Genomic DNA, 16,577 nt, shown 5'->3' with positions numbered 1-16,577 from the left:
TGTGAGGTCAGGCACTGATGTTGAACGAGAAGGCCTGGCTTGCAGTCTCTGCTCTAATTCAGTGGAACCTTTCAGTGGAACTAAGGGGTCAAACCTAACCCCCGGAAAAACAACACCTGAATTCAATGATTTGGAGGGGTGTCCCAAAACTTTTGGCAATATAAGTGTACCACTATTTGTTTGCTTTTGTGTTTCGGTATGTTTGCAAATGTTCTTGTGTAGAAAATTCAAGAAAAAAAAGAAAACGGTAGAAAATCGTGAAGATGATGATAATGATGATGATGATGATAATAATAATAATAATAATAATAATAATAATAATAATAATAATAATAATGTGAAGAAGAAGCGTGGTCGCCCTCTAGCGGCTACGACAGTGCACTGCATTCAGTGTGGATGTGTGTGTGTGTGTGTGTGAGAGAGAGAGAGAGAGAGAGAGAGAGAGGGAGAGAGAAGACGAGTTTATCTTGTGCTCTTCCAGCTCCACATTAAAACCCGGGACGCTCCACTCCAGTCTAGAGTCTGACACGCAGGCGATACAATGCGCTTCATAAATCATTAAAATCCACCAAGAGCCCGGATCTACGATCCCGGCATTTCTCTACTGCTGCTTCACGCCGCTGAATGGGTGAGTGCACGGGTGTCATTTTTTTCTATGGATTTTGATCCTTTATTTAGTATTTAACGTTAGCTAGCCCTCAATTGCTAGCAGGCGGCTGAGCAACACGGCAAAACCTCACGCCGTGCTTAGCGGCTCGGATTGCTTGCTAACTAACTCACTAGATTAACCAATACAACACAATAACCTGGATTATTTAAGTAGGAAAAGAGAGAGAAAGGGGGGGGATTCAATAGCAACTAGCAACAACAGCCGCAGCAACCGGAAGGAATCCATGTGGAATCCGAGCTAGATATGAGCAGCACTCTGCCTGCCTGGAGCTGCAGACTCACTGTCTAGCTGCTAAGAAGTCTAGATAAATAAATAAATAAACAAACAAACAGTTAGTAGAAATAAAAGGCTTAACTAACTGTCCATCGGTGCTGTTTAACTTATTTGCCCTCCCTCCCTCACGGTAGCATTATAAATGGGTCTCGGTAGTGAGCTAAGTTAGCTAGCGAACTCTTGTTTGAAGCTGAACTAACGTTCAATAAAAATATGAATTAAATACATGTACACGTATGTAACGAGACATAACGGGATGAATTTAGGTTATAACCGCCCTGTGATAAGTTTAGTCTCTCTGTTTATAGGTGCCGAGTTTACCCTCCCCTCCCCTCCCCTCCCCTTAGCACCTAGTTTGCTAAGCAAGTTAGCAAAAGGTTTTCATTTACATCCAAGCAGAAGTAACTGAAACTAACGGTTATTTAAAATACCTCAGCTCCGGCTTTGCAAATCCTAGCTTTCGGTGTGTTTGGGTGTCATATAACTTCGAGACAAAAAAATGAAGGTACCAAAGGTTCTCCTTGTCGCTGAGGTGGTGCCGTGGGGAAAGAATTGTTTACAGCAGCTTTAATTCTTCTGTTCCTTCTACGTTTGTTCCCTCAGTGGAACCCTTGAAGGTTCTCTAGACAGCAATAGGTTCCCTCTCAGAAAAGGGTTCTAGGAAGAGGAGGACCCGTAACGTTTTTCCCTAAACACACTGAAATGTTGTCAAACTGTCCGGCTCGTATCTTTCACCTGGAAGCATGAATATGAAAATTAGGGAAATATGTCTGAAATCAGAAGGAGCGGCGTACTCAAATTAGTTTGCGGGGAAGGAAGCAAAAAAAAAAAAACATTTTATCCGTCATCTCGTACTAGTTTTGTGTTCGTCCAATAGAAAGTGCTCGAGAATGTACGTGTCCCGCCCCCCGGGTGCATGTCTTGCTCTGTAGTAGTAGCTCTGTAGCAGTAAACATGGTCCTTAGGTGCATTTCATTAATGCCTTGATTATGAGGAAATTTTTATTTATTTATTTTTTCTGTAGAATTGTTATTTTTTCCCCAGTGCCGTCTCTGGGATGCTTAATACTTAAGAGTCAGTGCTGTCATGTTATACCACAGTGTTTGTTAAATGCTCGTATCTGATCGGTCAGAAGGTGTGGGTTGATTTTCGGCATGGAAAGCTCGGAAAGTAGTTCCGGCTGAATCGCGATTTAACGATAGGTATTAACGCGCTCCTTCTAACACATCATTGTTTCTATAGTGACAGCTCTCAGATAAACAGCTAAACAGATTTAAAATACGTATGTGTTAGTCAGGCAGCACGGTGGCTTGGTGGTTAGCACTGTTGCCTAACAGCAAGGAGGTCCCGGGTTCGAACAGGCGGGGGCCTTTCTGTTTGGAGTTCGCATGTTCTCCCCGTGTCTGTGTGGGTTTACTCCGGGTACTCCGGTTTCCTCCCACAATCCAAAAACACATGCATTAGGTTGATTTGTGTGAGTGTGTGTGGTTGTCTGTCTATATGTGGCCCTGTGATGGACTGGTGACCTGCCCAGGGTGTACCCCTGCCTTTCGCCCAGTGTGTGCTGGGATAGGCTCCAGCAGATCCCTGTGACCCTGATTAGGAATAAAGCAGGTATAGAACACGGATGGATGGATGTGTTGGTCAATAAAATTAACCCTTTATTCATTGATCTGGTGATGGTTTTGTTAGGAGGCGTTTAGTTAATGTAAAAGGTGGCAAATGTTTTGTTAGTCATGGTGCTTTTGATCAGAAATGTCGTCAGGACAGACGCTTTCTGGTCCGGTTTCTCAGAGAGAGAGAGGGGTAATGTCTGTTAATCGCCACTTTAACACAAGTGAGAACAAGAAATAACTTGTCTCCCGGATGTTCCACAACATTAAATCTAACTATAAACCGCTAAACTGTGTGACTTGGTGTCCAGTAATAAATTAAACGCTGCAGTCGCTAGTAAAGTGCTGTGTCCTATGCGGAATAACACGCTACAGACCACGCCGTTATACACAACCCTTGTCAGCGTGCGGCTCTAACAGTCGACCTCCACTCAGACGTGTATCTCACAGTATTTTATTGTTTTATGATATTTAGGATGCACAGAACGTTCTGAAAACTTTAGCCCTGATTATTGCAATGTGCTGACACTGGACACTCCTTTCAAAATTGTGCTCAGAAAGAAAATTTCACTTTCAGTGATCACACACACACATATACACACACACACATATATATATATATATATATATATATATATATATATATATATATATATATATATATATATATATATATATATATATATATATATATATATATATATATATATATATATATATATATAAAATATTCACTATACACATCACTGTGCAAGTTGTTACTATGGAAACAGTAGCGTATTATAACAAGCTGTGCTTTTATTGAATTTATAACCCCCACCATCTGACCAATCAGCATCAAGCATTCCACACACAACAGCGGCTGTGTGTTTGTTTTGAGCTGAAGCAATACCCCAGTGGTTTTCAGTGTAATCCTCATCCATCTGTAGTGTACCTGCGATTACACCAGACAGGAATTTCAACACATTTTCATGTACCGAGGAAAAACAACAACAGAAACCTGTGGATTTGAGACGTGCTTATTTCGGATGATGGTTAAACGGCAGTTGTGTATTTTAAATAGACGTGAAAAAACAGGACACAGCTTTAGGCTAATTGTTTGCGATCAGTTGTTTGGTAGACATAGGTGTGTGCATACTACACAATTATTCACAGAGGAGGCTTTGTGATAAGTTTTGGTTTCTCATGAGCTATGTGGAAACAAAAAAAAAAAAGGAAATAAGAAAAAATGTGGTGGAAGGGATTGGTTAGAGTGATGTAGGCTGTGAGGATCGTCTGTTCTGCTGTTCTGTATTGCCCTCTTACTCCTGCTCTAATCGATGGATAATGAACCGGATTCAGGGATCTGCTGCGCGTGACAGCAGATACAATTCATTTCCTTTCAGACTCTCACTGGCTGTTTCTAGGCACTGTTCCTGATACTAGTTTCAGAGAGTTTAAACTTCCCCATCTGCCACTGAGAAAATCCAACATGCTTGAAAATATTTGAGCCCCGAATAGGAATGCACTAAGGGAAGACGGCGGGTGCGAGAAATAGTTAGTGACTGGGAAATCGGGGGTAAAATCACGTAGCCTGTGATAACCATAACTCCTGAGTTTGTAACATGTACATCAGCATTAGTAACGTAAAAATTTGCTGGAAGGGATCAGGGAAAAGAGTTTATATCTATTACCATTAGCTTTATACGGTCATTTCAGCTCATGTGGACAATGTTGTGTCTAATATTTGTTACTGTGATCTTAACCTAAACAAGAACGTACGTTTCAGGGTCAGACCGGGTCACGATGCTGGGTCGCCGAGGTCAGGTCATGAGATGTTCATAACAAAACAATGTAGCTTAACCGTTCTGCTTACGAGGCTGCCCGGGTAATACGCCTAAGCCATATTAGACGCTGAACATTTGAAGCGCTGACGAAGTAACGAGAGTGTTAAGGATTCGTAAGTGGATTAGAAGACAAAGATATGTTAGTAAAGGTTTGAGTTTTGAGCCTGATGAAGGAAACAGGGCACGTAGTGCAGACGGGACACGTTTTTTTTTTATTCTTCTGAGTGTTTAAAGGCAAAATCTCAACAGGATATAAAGCACTTTTTGGAGAACAGATTCTTTCACGAACCGAAGTTTGGATAACAATAGAAGCTCTCTCGTTTCATTAACCGGAAGGCTGCACGAGGCTGAAGAGGTTAACAAACTCCACAGTCAGAGAAGACAAGCTCTTTGAACACACACACACACAGAGAAAAGAACGCCTCTGCCTGGTTTGTGTCACTATAAATCTTCTCCGTTTGAAAGGTGAACGAGAGACTGAGCGCCTGAAATGAGCGAATATAAAAAAAAAAAAAAAATCAAACTCAGCCTTTCAATAAAGAAAGCAAAGACCTTGTCAAAGATGCCAGAGGGAATGCTGGGGAAGACCTCGAGTCAATAATGGAAGCTTCCAGACTGCCTGAGGTTAGTAGCTAGGGCCTGCGAGAGGTGAACTTTGAGCCTGTGTGGTGTTTTTTTCCGCTCCTGCCTGTTAGAGGATATAATATCCAGCGCTTTGTTACGTGCTTCCGTGCTGAATTAATTAGGCTTTAGGTCGGTACTTGAGTCCTCTGCGTTTTTATCTCGTTTCAAAAGATGACAAAAACACATGTGTGTCAGGTACAGCGCCGGGAATATTCGGATCACCCCCCCACTCTCACACACACACACACACACACACACCTCTGTCTTTGATGGTGTATTGAAGCCAGATGACCTCGGGCAGCCCTCCAATCTGTAGCTCTGCTAATACTCTTCAGCTCGTGCTGTGTAGCACCACGGGGTTTAGCCCTTATGATAACAGGGGGAAAGTCCACCATGAGCAATCAGACAAATTGGACAGGGCAGAGGGAATCCGAGCGTTCTCTCCGAGACTCCCGCTGCTCTCCTTACAACTCTCAATCTATCTCTCTCGCTCTCGCTCTCTCACGCTGCCTGTCTGCAGAACACAGCTCCTGGCTTCATGTTCTGATGGAAGTTTATTTATAAAAGGCTGTTGCATAAGAGAGACAGGAAATCATTTGAATCGGTATTGCTCCTGTGACAATTGAGGCAATCGAAGCCATGGGTAATGAGCTTCGGCTCAGAAAACCGAAACGCTTCTAATTACAGATTTCTACGTAACGCTACCAGTGTTAATCAACTGGTTAGTTTGCTTTCTCTTTACATTTTTCTTTTGTGATGAGTCGTTCTCCAAGGCTCTTGATGATTCTAATTGCTTGTATTGTTCGCTCACACACAAGTAGTGTAATTACCCTACAAGCAGCGTGGCGATTTAAGTTAATATTTTCGTCGCAGCTTGGTGGATTTTTATTGTATGGGTGCTATAGGTGCCTGTCCGTTTTTTCACGTCTGTTCTCTTTTTCTCTGTACAAGCAGAATAGAGCAAAATAATTGTGACGTGTAACGGTGTGCGTTTTCTTCTTTAGTAGCTCGACTGTTGGATCGGACCACACAGGCATCAATGAGCCTTGGCCGCCCATGACCCTGTTGCCGGTTCATCACTGTTCCTTCCATGGACCACTTTTAATAGATACTGACCACTGCAGACTGGGAACACCCCACATGAGCTGCAGTTTTGGAGATGCTCTGATCCAGTGGTCTAGCCATCACAATTCGGCCCTTCTTCAGACTCGCTCAAATCCTTACGCTTGCCCATTTTTCCTGCTTCTAACACATCAACTTTGAGGACAAAATGTTCACTTACTGCCTAATATATCCCACCCACTAACTGGTGCCATGATGAGGAGATAATCAGTGTTATTAACGTCACCCATCACTGCTCAGAATGTTATGCCTGATGGGTGTATGATGTGCATCTCGAAACATGGTATATGATACAGATTCAGTATGATTCAGCATGTTTTTTCCTGTAGGAGAATTATCTGGCTGTGCTGGGAGCTGATCGATTTCAGTCTCTCTTTGTTCTGTGTGAACAGACTAGAATGGAGGAGAAGTGTTAGCACTTTAATACTTACTTTTCTTTTTTCAGTGGCAGTATGTGGCTCGATTTGAACCAGAACTTGGCTTGTAAAACGAAGCGGCAGATGTTGAACCGATTTGTAACGTTTTTTCCCCCTTCACTAAGCAGCAAATGGCTAATAGAATAGATAAAAAAAAAAACTGCTTTAAGAGGAAGTCCAATAAATTGAAATAAGGCTTAATACTGCTGTTTTTAAGGAATGAAGCTCTTTGTGCTAACGTGGAACATGGCCTTCAAAACGACACTGAGATACAGCAAGAAATGTTTTTCAGTTTCAGCTCAAAGATCCTTCACGTCATCAGCTCTCTTGTTAAAAATGAGTTGCGATATCACTGTATGGTAGTTATACATCTTCGGTTTCGCGAACAGGTCCGTTCCGGCGTAGGCAGGCGAGCACGTTTCTTTTTCCCTCTGCATAATTAAAAAGCATGTTGGCCCGTTGCATAATGTAGTGCTTTCTTCTCTAATTAATGTTTCCTTTTTACTGGCATTCTGATTAGTTGTGGCAGAATGCTGACATGATTTAATTGCTCATCAGTGATTAAAAGCATCTTTGTATGAGCAGGGACTTTCAGCCAAGCTGAGTTCTGATGTCTCACTCCAGCAGACTAATGAAGGGAACCAGCTTGGATTTGTAGAACAATTGCTTTTACATCAAAACCGTCCGAGAGGTTTAACAGGCCCTGTAGAGAGTTCTACATTAACTGTTTTTTGGAAAGATCAGTACGGATAATGAAGCTCATTTTTGCATGTTTTAACTGAATTGCAGTCGTTTGTGAAATCACATTCTTTCCAGCTTTCTGGTGGACTGAAACATTTTACAAACCAAGAAACGAAAGCCGATATGTTGAATATCGTATTCATAAGTTTAAGCACTTAAAAGACTTTTCTGTGTTTATTAGACGCTATTTGATAGTATTGGATGATATTTAAAAATGCTGACTTGGTTGCCTGTAGTCAGATTTCTGACAAAACAAAAAGGTAGGTAATGTGCAAGGAATAAGACATGACACGGAATAAAACACAACATATGTTCACATCCCGAGGCATCCAGAGATTGTGGCAGCTCCAGTTGTGTTCCGCTTCACTAAGATTTAGTACCTTCAGTGAGAAGAGAAGAGGCCAACCCTGCAAGTATCCCGAGGCATCCAGAGATGTACCAGCTCCTGTTGGTTTCCGATTCGTGAAGATTTCGGACATTCGAAGAGAAAGATGCCAACCCCATGTGGACTTTGAGGACCGCAACCTGCTAATCAATACACACACTAACATTCTACATATGCTGTATCTGTATAACACGATCCCAAGTGACTGTAGAAAAGACGTTATTCATAATCTCACACTCCGGTGCCGCCCAAATGAGAACGAAGCTCCCTTTTTGAGTCTGGTTCCTCTCAAGGTTCCTTTCTCTTACCATCTAAGGGGTTTTTTCCTTGCCTCAGGCTTGCTCACTAGGGGTTAGGGGTTGACACGTAAATAAATTTAAATACAAGTCTAATATTAATCTTGAACTTTTTCTACTATATTTCTCATGTTCTCTAAAGACAATATCCATTGTTAAAAGCGCTATACAAATAGGACTGTATTGAATTGAATACAGCCAATAAAAGAAAAATCTGCCCGATTTGTTACAAATCCAAAAAATACAAAAATATCTTCCAGGAATATCTGCTAATATCAACACACCTTTCTTCATTCCAAAGCTCTTTCTATATCCTGTGCCACCGTGTTAATCTCCAAATGCACCTGCTCGACTTCCTGGTCCCCAGGAGCCCGCCTGTTGGAGTCCGGGCCCGTTGTCCGAGGTCGCCCTTGGCTACGCTTCCTCGCCAGCTCGCGTTCTGCCGAGCCAGTGGAAAGAGTAATTAATCTTCAAGTCGAGCGTGCCAAAACAAGGGACCGCATAACTGTTTGTCTTGGTCGCGGGGGTGCCGTCGAATCCTGGCTGAGCTCCTGAGCTCTCCTCAACCCCCCTCCTTCTTCTTCACAATGTCCAAATGATGCCATCTGGTCATCAGGTTTCTTTCCTCTTGTTTCCTGCAAACTCTTCCTTCAGAGCTCTGAGACAGCTTGTATTCATTATCTTAAGACGAGACTCTCGACCGATCAGGATCGGGTTAAATTTAGCCCTTTTACGTTCCCCATCGGGGTGGAAAAACGACTTCGGATCAAACTGACCATAAAGCGGTCGTATTAAAACGAGGGTTGTGAACAGGTTTACTAACCTGTAGTGCTTTCAGAGTAACTCATGAGAATCAGCAAAGATTTGGAGACCAGAAACACTGGACCAGCCTCAGCTTACCGGACTTCCGTCGGTCGGACTTGATCCATCATGCAGATAGCGACGTTATTGGATCTCACACAATGTTAAAATTCAATTTCTCTCCGTGTAATCGAGTGAAAGGCCTCAGCTTTACTGCTCCAGCTTTACTGATGTGTTTCACAGCTGAAATATGAGGCTACCTTTGTGCCTTTCTCCTGCATGAACATCACATTGCACAAGGATGCAGTCAGTCGTGTAGGTTCCAGCAGACACACCCTCTTTACTCACAGAAACAGACGCCGTTATGTTCAGACGCCTGGAAAACATGTTCATTTCATGTCCCGACGGAGGTACTGGGAAGATCTGGCATGTGTATGGAAATTCTGCTCGGGGAGATGGGATATTGACTGCCATTTACGATAGGTTTAATGATGCGCTTGATCGTATGAGCCGATACATCACGGTATGGAATAATAAATTCAACACAACACTCCGCTGGCTGTTTGTCATAAAATATCGATTGTGGTATTTGAGGTGTGACGTTCATATTAGAGAGCGAAATGTAGGTTTTCAGCTGTTCTGCAAATGAAGAATTATGCTGGAAATCTATTGGGTTCAGTCCAATATCAAATCCTATTGTGCAATTATTATTATTATTATTATTATTATTATTATTTTAAAAAATATTTCCACACTTTTCTACAATTTTAATTGCCTACTTGGATTTAGTTCCCATTTACTTTAAAAAAACAAAAAAAAACAAAAACAAAGAATAACGGTCATATAGAACTGAGGGCAAGTAGCCTTTATTATCACCACATATACATTACAGTACAGTAGAATTCTTTTCTTGGTCAGCGCGCAGGGGCAGTATGATACAGCACCCCTGGAGCAGGGAGGGTTAAGGGCCTTGCTCCATTGCCCAACAGTGGAGCTTGGTGGTTCTGGGGCTTGAACCCTGATCAACAACCCAGAGCCTTAACCACTTGAACCCTCCCACCAGAATTACAAAACTGGATGGTGTACGCCGACAAGCGTCAACATTATCGCCCATTATTTTAATGAGTCAAGGTTACAAGTGACCCAAACAACCCATGTCTTATAGCATGATAGCATGAACACAGGGTTAATAAAACCCACACGCTCTCCTCTGGATGAAGTCCTATTCTCTTTTTCTCAACACGCTTGTCCCTTTTTTTGGCTAATAAACTAGCATACTAACTACTCAAATCCAAAAACCCAAAAATAGTAAAGGGAAAAAAAAAGAAAATTCTATTTTTATAGCATTTCACAATAAAGGAATCACTCTCACACACACACATCCTTTCATTCTGCCCATGACCCCTGTTTCACCCCACAAGTCATCCCCTCTGACGAGCGTACAATAGCTTCACGTTTTTCAGCCTGTCGTTTCCCCCCCACCCAGCTCGCCTCTCCACCCTCTCCTTCAGAGCCGGCGAAGTCTTTATTCAGAGACTTGTTGGGGCTTGTTTTATATTTGCGCCGCAGTATTAGATCTTGAATGAGTCGTCTGTCGTAAATGGGACACTGATGAAATACCCTCAGGTTATTTATTGGCAGCGCTGCGGTGCGGTGCCTCGTCTTTCCCACCAAAGCTGCTGCTGCTGCTGCCACCTTTTGTCCCGTTCTTGTTTCGTCGTCTGCAGATGCAATGTTTTCGAGATGGGCCTATCGGTCCTCCATATTTGTTTACTCCAGGTGTAGCAGGAGATGATTTATGATACGAGTAAAGGAAAACGTTTTCTGTTGTGGGATAATAACTCATGATGTCACGGAGGAGTGTTGGGAGTTTATTAGGGTTGTAACATGTAGCAGTTATTGAAATAATTAACGAACGAGACTTAACAGATATTTTAAGCCATTTATTTAGATTTAATCGACTTTAAGAGATTTAGATTTAATGTTGTGTAAGGTATCGCTTACTTTATAGCAGCTGGAAACAGTCAGAACCTTATAGATGCTCATTTTATTTATTTATTTATTTATTTATTTATTAGTGGGCAAGACCAGAAAAAAAAATTGTAACGTAAGCTAGCTTTCTTTTTATTTTTGTCTTTATTTATTCATTCATTTATTTTATTTTTTTAAAGTTTGGGAGAAAATACTATCATGGCTTACATTGCAGAGAAACTTTTTTTCAGACCAGTGGTAAAAAGTTTTTACAACACTGACACTGGAGACTCCTTCCACATTCCCTAAATGATTGATAAACCTCCATAAAGCAAGGAGAACATTGTCAACACTTCTGCTCTTTTTCATGGACTAGAAACTTGTGATTATCTGATTGGTCCAAATGATTGTACTGTTGCTATGGAAACAGCTGATCGTATAATAACAAGCACGTCGCTTTTAAACCCGGGGGTCGAGTTCCAGCTCGATGGAGATGCCTTTGTAGGACCTTCTGACCGGATGTGAGAATGCAGCAGCGCAGTCTTGACACGTCATCGTGACACACAAACTATTTTGCCACACAATCGCATCCCTAATGTCTCGGAGTCGCAGCGTCCTTGTTTCGGGTTCCAGTCGAATTAATCGCACGTTGCATCAGCATTATGCAGGGTTCCGCTACGTATGATGAAATCGGTTATTCAGGCGGTGACCTTGATTTGCGATCTAAATCTGTGTGTGTTTGTGTGTGTGTAAACAGCTCAATGGCTATGAGGAATGAAAGCATCCTAAACTACCGTGGAAAAGGTCAGCGGACTCGCTCGTCGTTAAAGTAAGCGGATATCAAAAAACCGAGAAATCGAAAGGACAATACGCCCAGCACCTTGTTCAAATATTTAATAACCCAACAAAGCGTAATGTGCATCTTTATTCCCAAGGAGCCTGGAAAATAAGAGTACCGATTTGTCAGAGCCCCCCCCCACTTTCTTCCTCGTGTCCAAGTGTCGAGACCTTTTTTTTTTTGCAGGGTCTTGGCACAGCCGCACTTTTGATTACTTTGGCACGGAGGAAGATTGAAGCTCAGATGTCAAGAGTGCCGGCGAAATAAGTGGCTTGTTTTTCTGCCTTGCCCCCAATGTTTTGCCAGAGAGCAGACAAGTCGGTGAATTGTCATGCTGAGCTGGGGAGTGAGATGAAAAGGTGTTCGAGTCCGCTGCAACTGTCTTCTCCGCAACAGAACTCCTCTAGTGTCTCTCCCACGCCGCTCTGTACTCCATAACCCATACCTCACGCTGGAACTGAGAGCCGTGAAGCCACCTGGGCAAAGCAAGCTGATTAAACGTATTCAAAGCGACAGAGCTGCAGGGGCCCGGCTGTCGGCGCTCTTCATGCGTATTTAACTGAATTCATCAGCAGATTGGAGGCAGTGGTTGCTCAGATGGTTACTGATCAGAAGGTTGGGGATTTAAGCCCAGCACTGCCAAGTTGCCACTGCTGGGCCCTTGAGTAAGGCCCTTAGCCCTCTCTTCCCCAGGGGAGCTGTATCATGGCTGACCCTGCGCTCTGACCTCAACCTCCTAATCTGGGATATGGAAAAAAATAATTTCCCTGTGCTGTAACATATGTGATAAAGGCTTCATCATCTTCAGTGGAGATTCCAACTAAAAGCATTTTTTCACCAAACTAAAGAAAACATCGACTCGACTCGAGAATTCTATCCGGAAAGGTCTCATGTCAGTATTTCATCCATTGATGTGACACGTCAACATAGGCGTTTACAGGCTCAGGAGTAAATCAAATATTTAGTTAAATCAGAAGGTAAATACAGAATAAACTCATCCTCGTTATCATTAGCCGGCTAGCTTGTTGCAAACACCCACACCATCAGAGGCATCAGTGTTTTTTGTTTTTCTCGAATTTGTAGCTTGAATGCTCTCAAAATGTATGTAGAATTTCCATAAAAATTCCAATTTCCCATTTCTGGGAAAATTCAGCCTTAGCACCTTTTTGCAAACACACGAAAATCAGCTAAATTTCATTTAAACCTGGATTCTCCACAACACTACATGGGGTCACGTGATTTGGGGCAACTTGGAGAACTTTTTATTCATTTATTTTATCACGGATATTGCTCTGATTGTGAAGTGGGATTTTGTGGGGCACCAAATAGAAACATTCGAACAAGCCCCACTTAAATTAATACAGATAATATGCTATAAATATAATGCCTACCATGACATGATGCCCTAGCGTCGGAGTTCAGCAATAAAAAAAAACCCATCTAATTGCTCCGTCCTCCTACCCTTTACCTTTAGGAACAACCGATGACGGGTACAAAAATCCCCCGAAACTTTTTCGAATATAAATTCCTGAGCATGATGAAAAGTTTCGGCACGCTGCAAAAACAAAGAACACCTCTCGTGTACTGTTACCACACAGCTGTCCAAGTCGCTTCTCTGCAGCGAGTCTCAGAACCGCTGACGCCAGGACTGTCGTCTTTTTCGCACCAGAATATTTTAAGGGATATCAATCGTCATCGTAGCAGAGCTTCACCATCCCGCACGCACAGACACGTCCGATATAAACAGCATCAGCACGAAATGGTCAATTATCCTCTTCCTCCACTGCCTGCTCTTGTTAGGGAAAGTATAAATCTGAGAAAAAAGTAGAGGGAGGAGAGGAAAAGAAAAGGCTTACAGAGTTTATTTGAAAATCTGAGCTCCTGCTCTTGCTTGGAAATGGGAAAAAAAAATATTTTGGCATCTCTCTTTATGAAGACGTTCACCTAGAGATCTGCTCGTGAGGAGACCTTACTGGTGATATTGGAAGATTGGGCCTGTGGGACATGTGGCAAGGAATAAAAAATGAAAGAAAAAAAAAAAGGATGAGTCATTTGGAAGGGCAGACGCTGAGTCCCCGTATCTATAACGTCTCCACGAGGCATTAGCTAATAGAAGAGACTTTGTGGAGAGCTGGTCTTGGCTGTTCCCCAGTGTCCTGCAGTGCTGACTTCTTAATCATACTGCACCGCTGCGATCCGGTGGAAAATTTCTGCGGGGACGCTAGGCGTAGGCGAGGAGTTGCTATTCTTCGACTTTGGCGCTACTGAAAACTAATTAATTCATGAACACGCATCCAGGAGAGGCTTTTAATTTATGCACGCTTCCACGCAAGTGTATTGAAAAGACGGACCGTGGAAATTTTGATGGCACAGAACGAAGGCTCTTCTAAGTCTGGTATAAGCTTGAACTTGGTTTGAATGTTAGGGGCACGCCTGGCTCTTTATTTATTTATTTGTTTGTTTATTTATTTATTTTGTGGTCCAGAGGTTCTGCGTTGCCGTGGGGTTTATTTTTCATCTTTATTTTCAGAACAGAAGCTTTCTGTCGATCTTCAGGAGGGATCATTTTTGATAAGATTAGATAAGATTTTAGGGTAAGAGTTTCCACAGGATAATGATCGGGCGGAAAAACAAACATACTTTGCATAACATAACATGACGGTTACACCGATCAGGCATAACATTATGAGCAGTGAGAGGTAAAATGAATATGACTGATTATCTCCTCATCATGGCACCTGTTAGTGGGTGGGATATATTAGGCAGCAAGTGAACATTTTGTCCTCAAAGTTGATGTGTTAGAAGCAGGAAAAATGGGCAAGCGTAAGGATTTGAGCGAGTTTGACGAAGGGCCAAATTGTGATGGATAGACCACTGGATCAGAGCATCTCCAAAACTGCAGTTCTTGTGAGGTGTTCCCGGTCTGCAGTGGTCAGAATCCATCAAAAGTGGCACAAGGAAGGAACAGTGGAGAACCGGAGACAGGGTCATGGGCAGTCAAGGCTCATTGATGCATGAGGGGAGTGAAGGCTGGCCCGTGTGATCCGATCCAACAGACGAGCTACTGTTGCTCAAATTGCTGAAGAAGTTAATGCTGGTTCTGATAGAAAGGTGTCAGAATACGCCGTGCATGACGGGTCAGGGCTGTTGTGGCAGCAAAATGGGGACCAACACAATATTAGGCCGGTGGTCATAATGTTATGGCTGATCAGTGTTCGTACAGTTGACACTTTTGAGAACATAAATATAACATTAATGTTAGATGGCTTGTTTTTTTTTTTCTGTTTTACAGATCAAATTGGTCACTAGTCGCTTTATTCAAACGCATAGCCTCAGAGGAAAACTGTTACACTGGTTTGCGCTGACAGGAAAGACACGGAAACTCAAATTAACCACTCTTTACAAACCTGCTGAGCTGAAAAGCATCTCTGAGAACACCGAAACTCGACACAGGTGAACAGATCACAGCATCTGAGATCGGCTTAACCAAGAACAAGGAATCTGATGGCCTTAATTATTATAATTATTCAAAATTTCCACGTTTAAATTGTCAGATTTTTCCTTTAAGGTGAAAAAGAAGCGAGAGTCTGTGGTCTTGGCCGTTTAACTGCCGTGTTACGAAGCGTTTGTTTCTTCCACATCACCACTATAATAAACTGCCGCCCTGTTTTATTATCCTCAGCGGCGTTAACACACCCGGGATGCTGAGGCCGTGTTGACGCCTACAGCTCTAAAGTCACCTCCGTCTGGACGTGTCTCCATTTCAAGGCACCGTCATAAAGAGGGAAAAACAAAAAACCTGGCCTTGGTTCTGGGACTTGACAATGTTCTCATATCCCAGAAGAGCTTTCAGCACCTGCGTGAGGCGGGTCAGTCCAGTCCACTCCACATCGCAGAGTTCTGAGGGAAAAGGGGAAGAGAAATCCAACACCGTCGTCAGAGCCGGTAATCGCGTTCAGTTACGGCTGCTGATTCATCCAGACAACCAGGAGACGAATTCCACTCTGTCTTCTCCGCCTGATATCCCAGAATGCTCCTCGCACCAGGAATGAGTTGATACTATACTTTAATATCTATCTGTATTCTCACACGCATGCTTGCAGATGAGTTTCATGACACATATATGGTTTTTCTTTTTTTTTTTTACACTGCTGTTTTATCCTCAGTCCCTATTCAGTCGTCCTGCTCCGGTCATTCAGTAGTATGTAATGAAAAATGCGGCCCGCTGCGGCCGGAATTTCAAATGGTAGCCCGAGGATACCGTCGATGACATTTTTGTGAGTTAAAATGCCTTTCTGATGTGCAAAGGCACAGGAAGTCTCGCTCGAGGCAACGCTTTGCTGATGCCGTTGTAGCTTTCGCACCCAAACATAGCTCTAGTCTTGAGCCCCCCTCCGAGACATCCTCCAGCGCTCGGCTAGACTGCTTTCAGCCTTGGCTCATACACAGCGGGGGGAAAAGTGGCACGTTCCAGCGCAGCACGAGTAATAAGCATCCGTTTTAGAGAAACGCTTTGACGATTTCGCTTTGACTCTGTGTTTAACCTCCCGTCTTCTCAACGTCCTTCAGAAACCACGCATGGCCACGCCATATCCGGTCTAATCCGGTCAGCCTGTCGGCCAATTCCTGTCCTGGGGACTGTCCTGCACAGGGGTCAAGATCACTGCAGCTTGTTTTACTGCTGATGTAGTAAACACATGAAGAGCGTTCACATTCATACCACGTTTTGTTCCCGGATGAATTTAAAGAAATTGTTGCATCATCTCATACGGCAATTATAATATGATTAGAAATTTTAAAAAAATAACTACATTTTATTTTGTAAGGAACATATTTTTAAACCGATTAGCAAATAGTCTAGAAAGATGACTTGATTTATTTATTTATTTATTGCCATGTTTTTTGGGTTGTCCATCCATCCTTCTGTTCCTTCAAGATGATTCTTATCCCCATAGAAATAAAAAAAAATTAAATAAAATATTATGGAATCATCATATCAGC

At 42.6% G+C, this 16,577-nt stretch overlaps 1 protein-coding gene across 2 annotated transcripts in view; it reads left to right on the top strand.

Moving 5' to 3' along the window:
* The first annotated feature begins 424 nt into the window (after positions 1–424).
* ndst1b (N-deacetylase/N-sulfotransferase (heparan glucosaminyl) 1b) overlaps positions 425–16,577 on the top strand; it is a 71,288-nt gene continuing 55,135 nt past the window's right edge. For both annotated transcript variants that reach the window (XM_058415296.1, XM_058415295.1), the window contains exon 1: positions 425–628. The gene's annotated coding sequence lies outside the window, so the exon portion shown is untranslated. The remainder of the gene's footprint in view (positions 629–16,577) is intronic.

Source organism: Hemibagrus wyckioides, linkage group LG18, assembly GCF_019097595.1.
Source record: "Hemibagrus wyckioides isolate EC202008001 linkage group LG18, SWU_Hwy_1.0, whole genome shotgun sequence".
Lineage (NCBI taxonomy): Eukaryota > Metazoa > Chordata > Actinopteri > Siluriformes > Bagridae > Hemibagrus > Hemibagrus wyckioides.
Note: the sequence above shows the minus strand (reverse complement) of the source record. Positions and strands in the feature narration are given on the sequence as shown.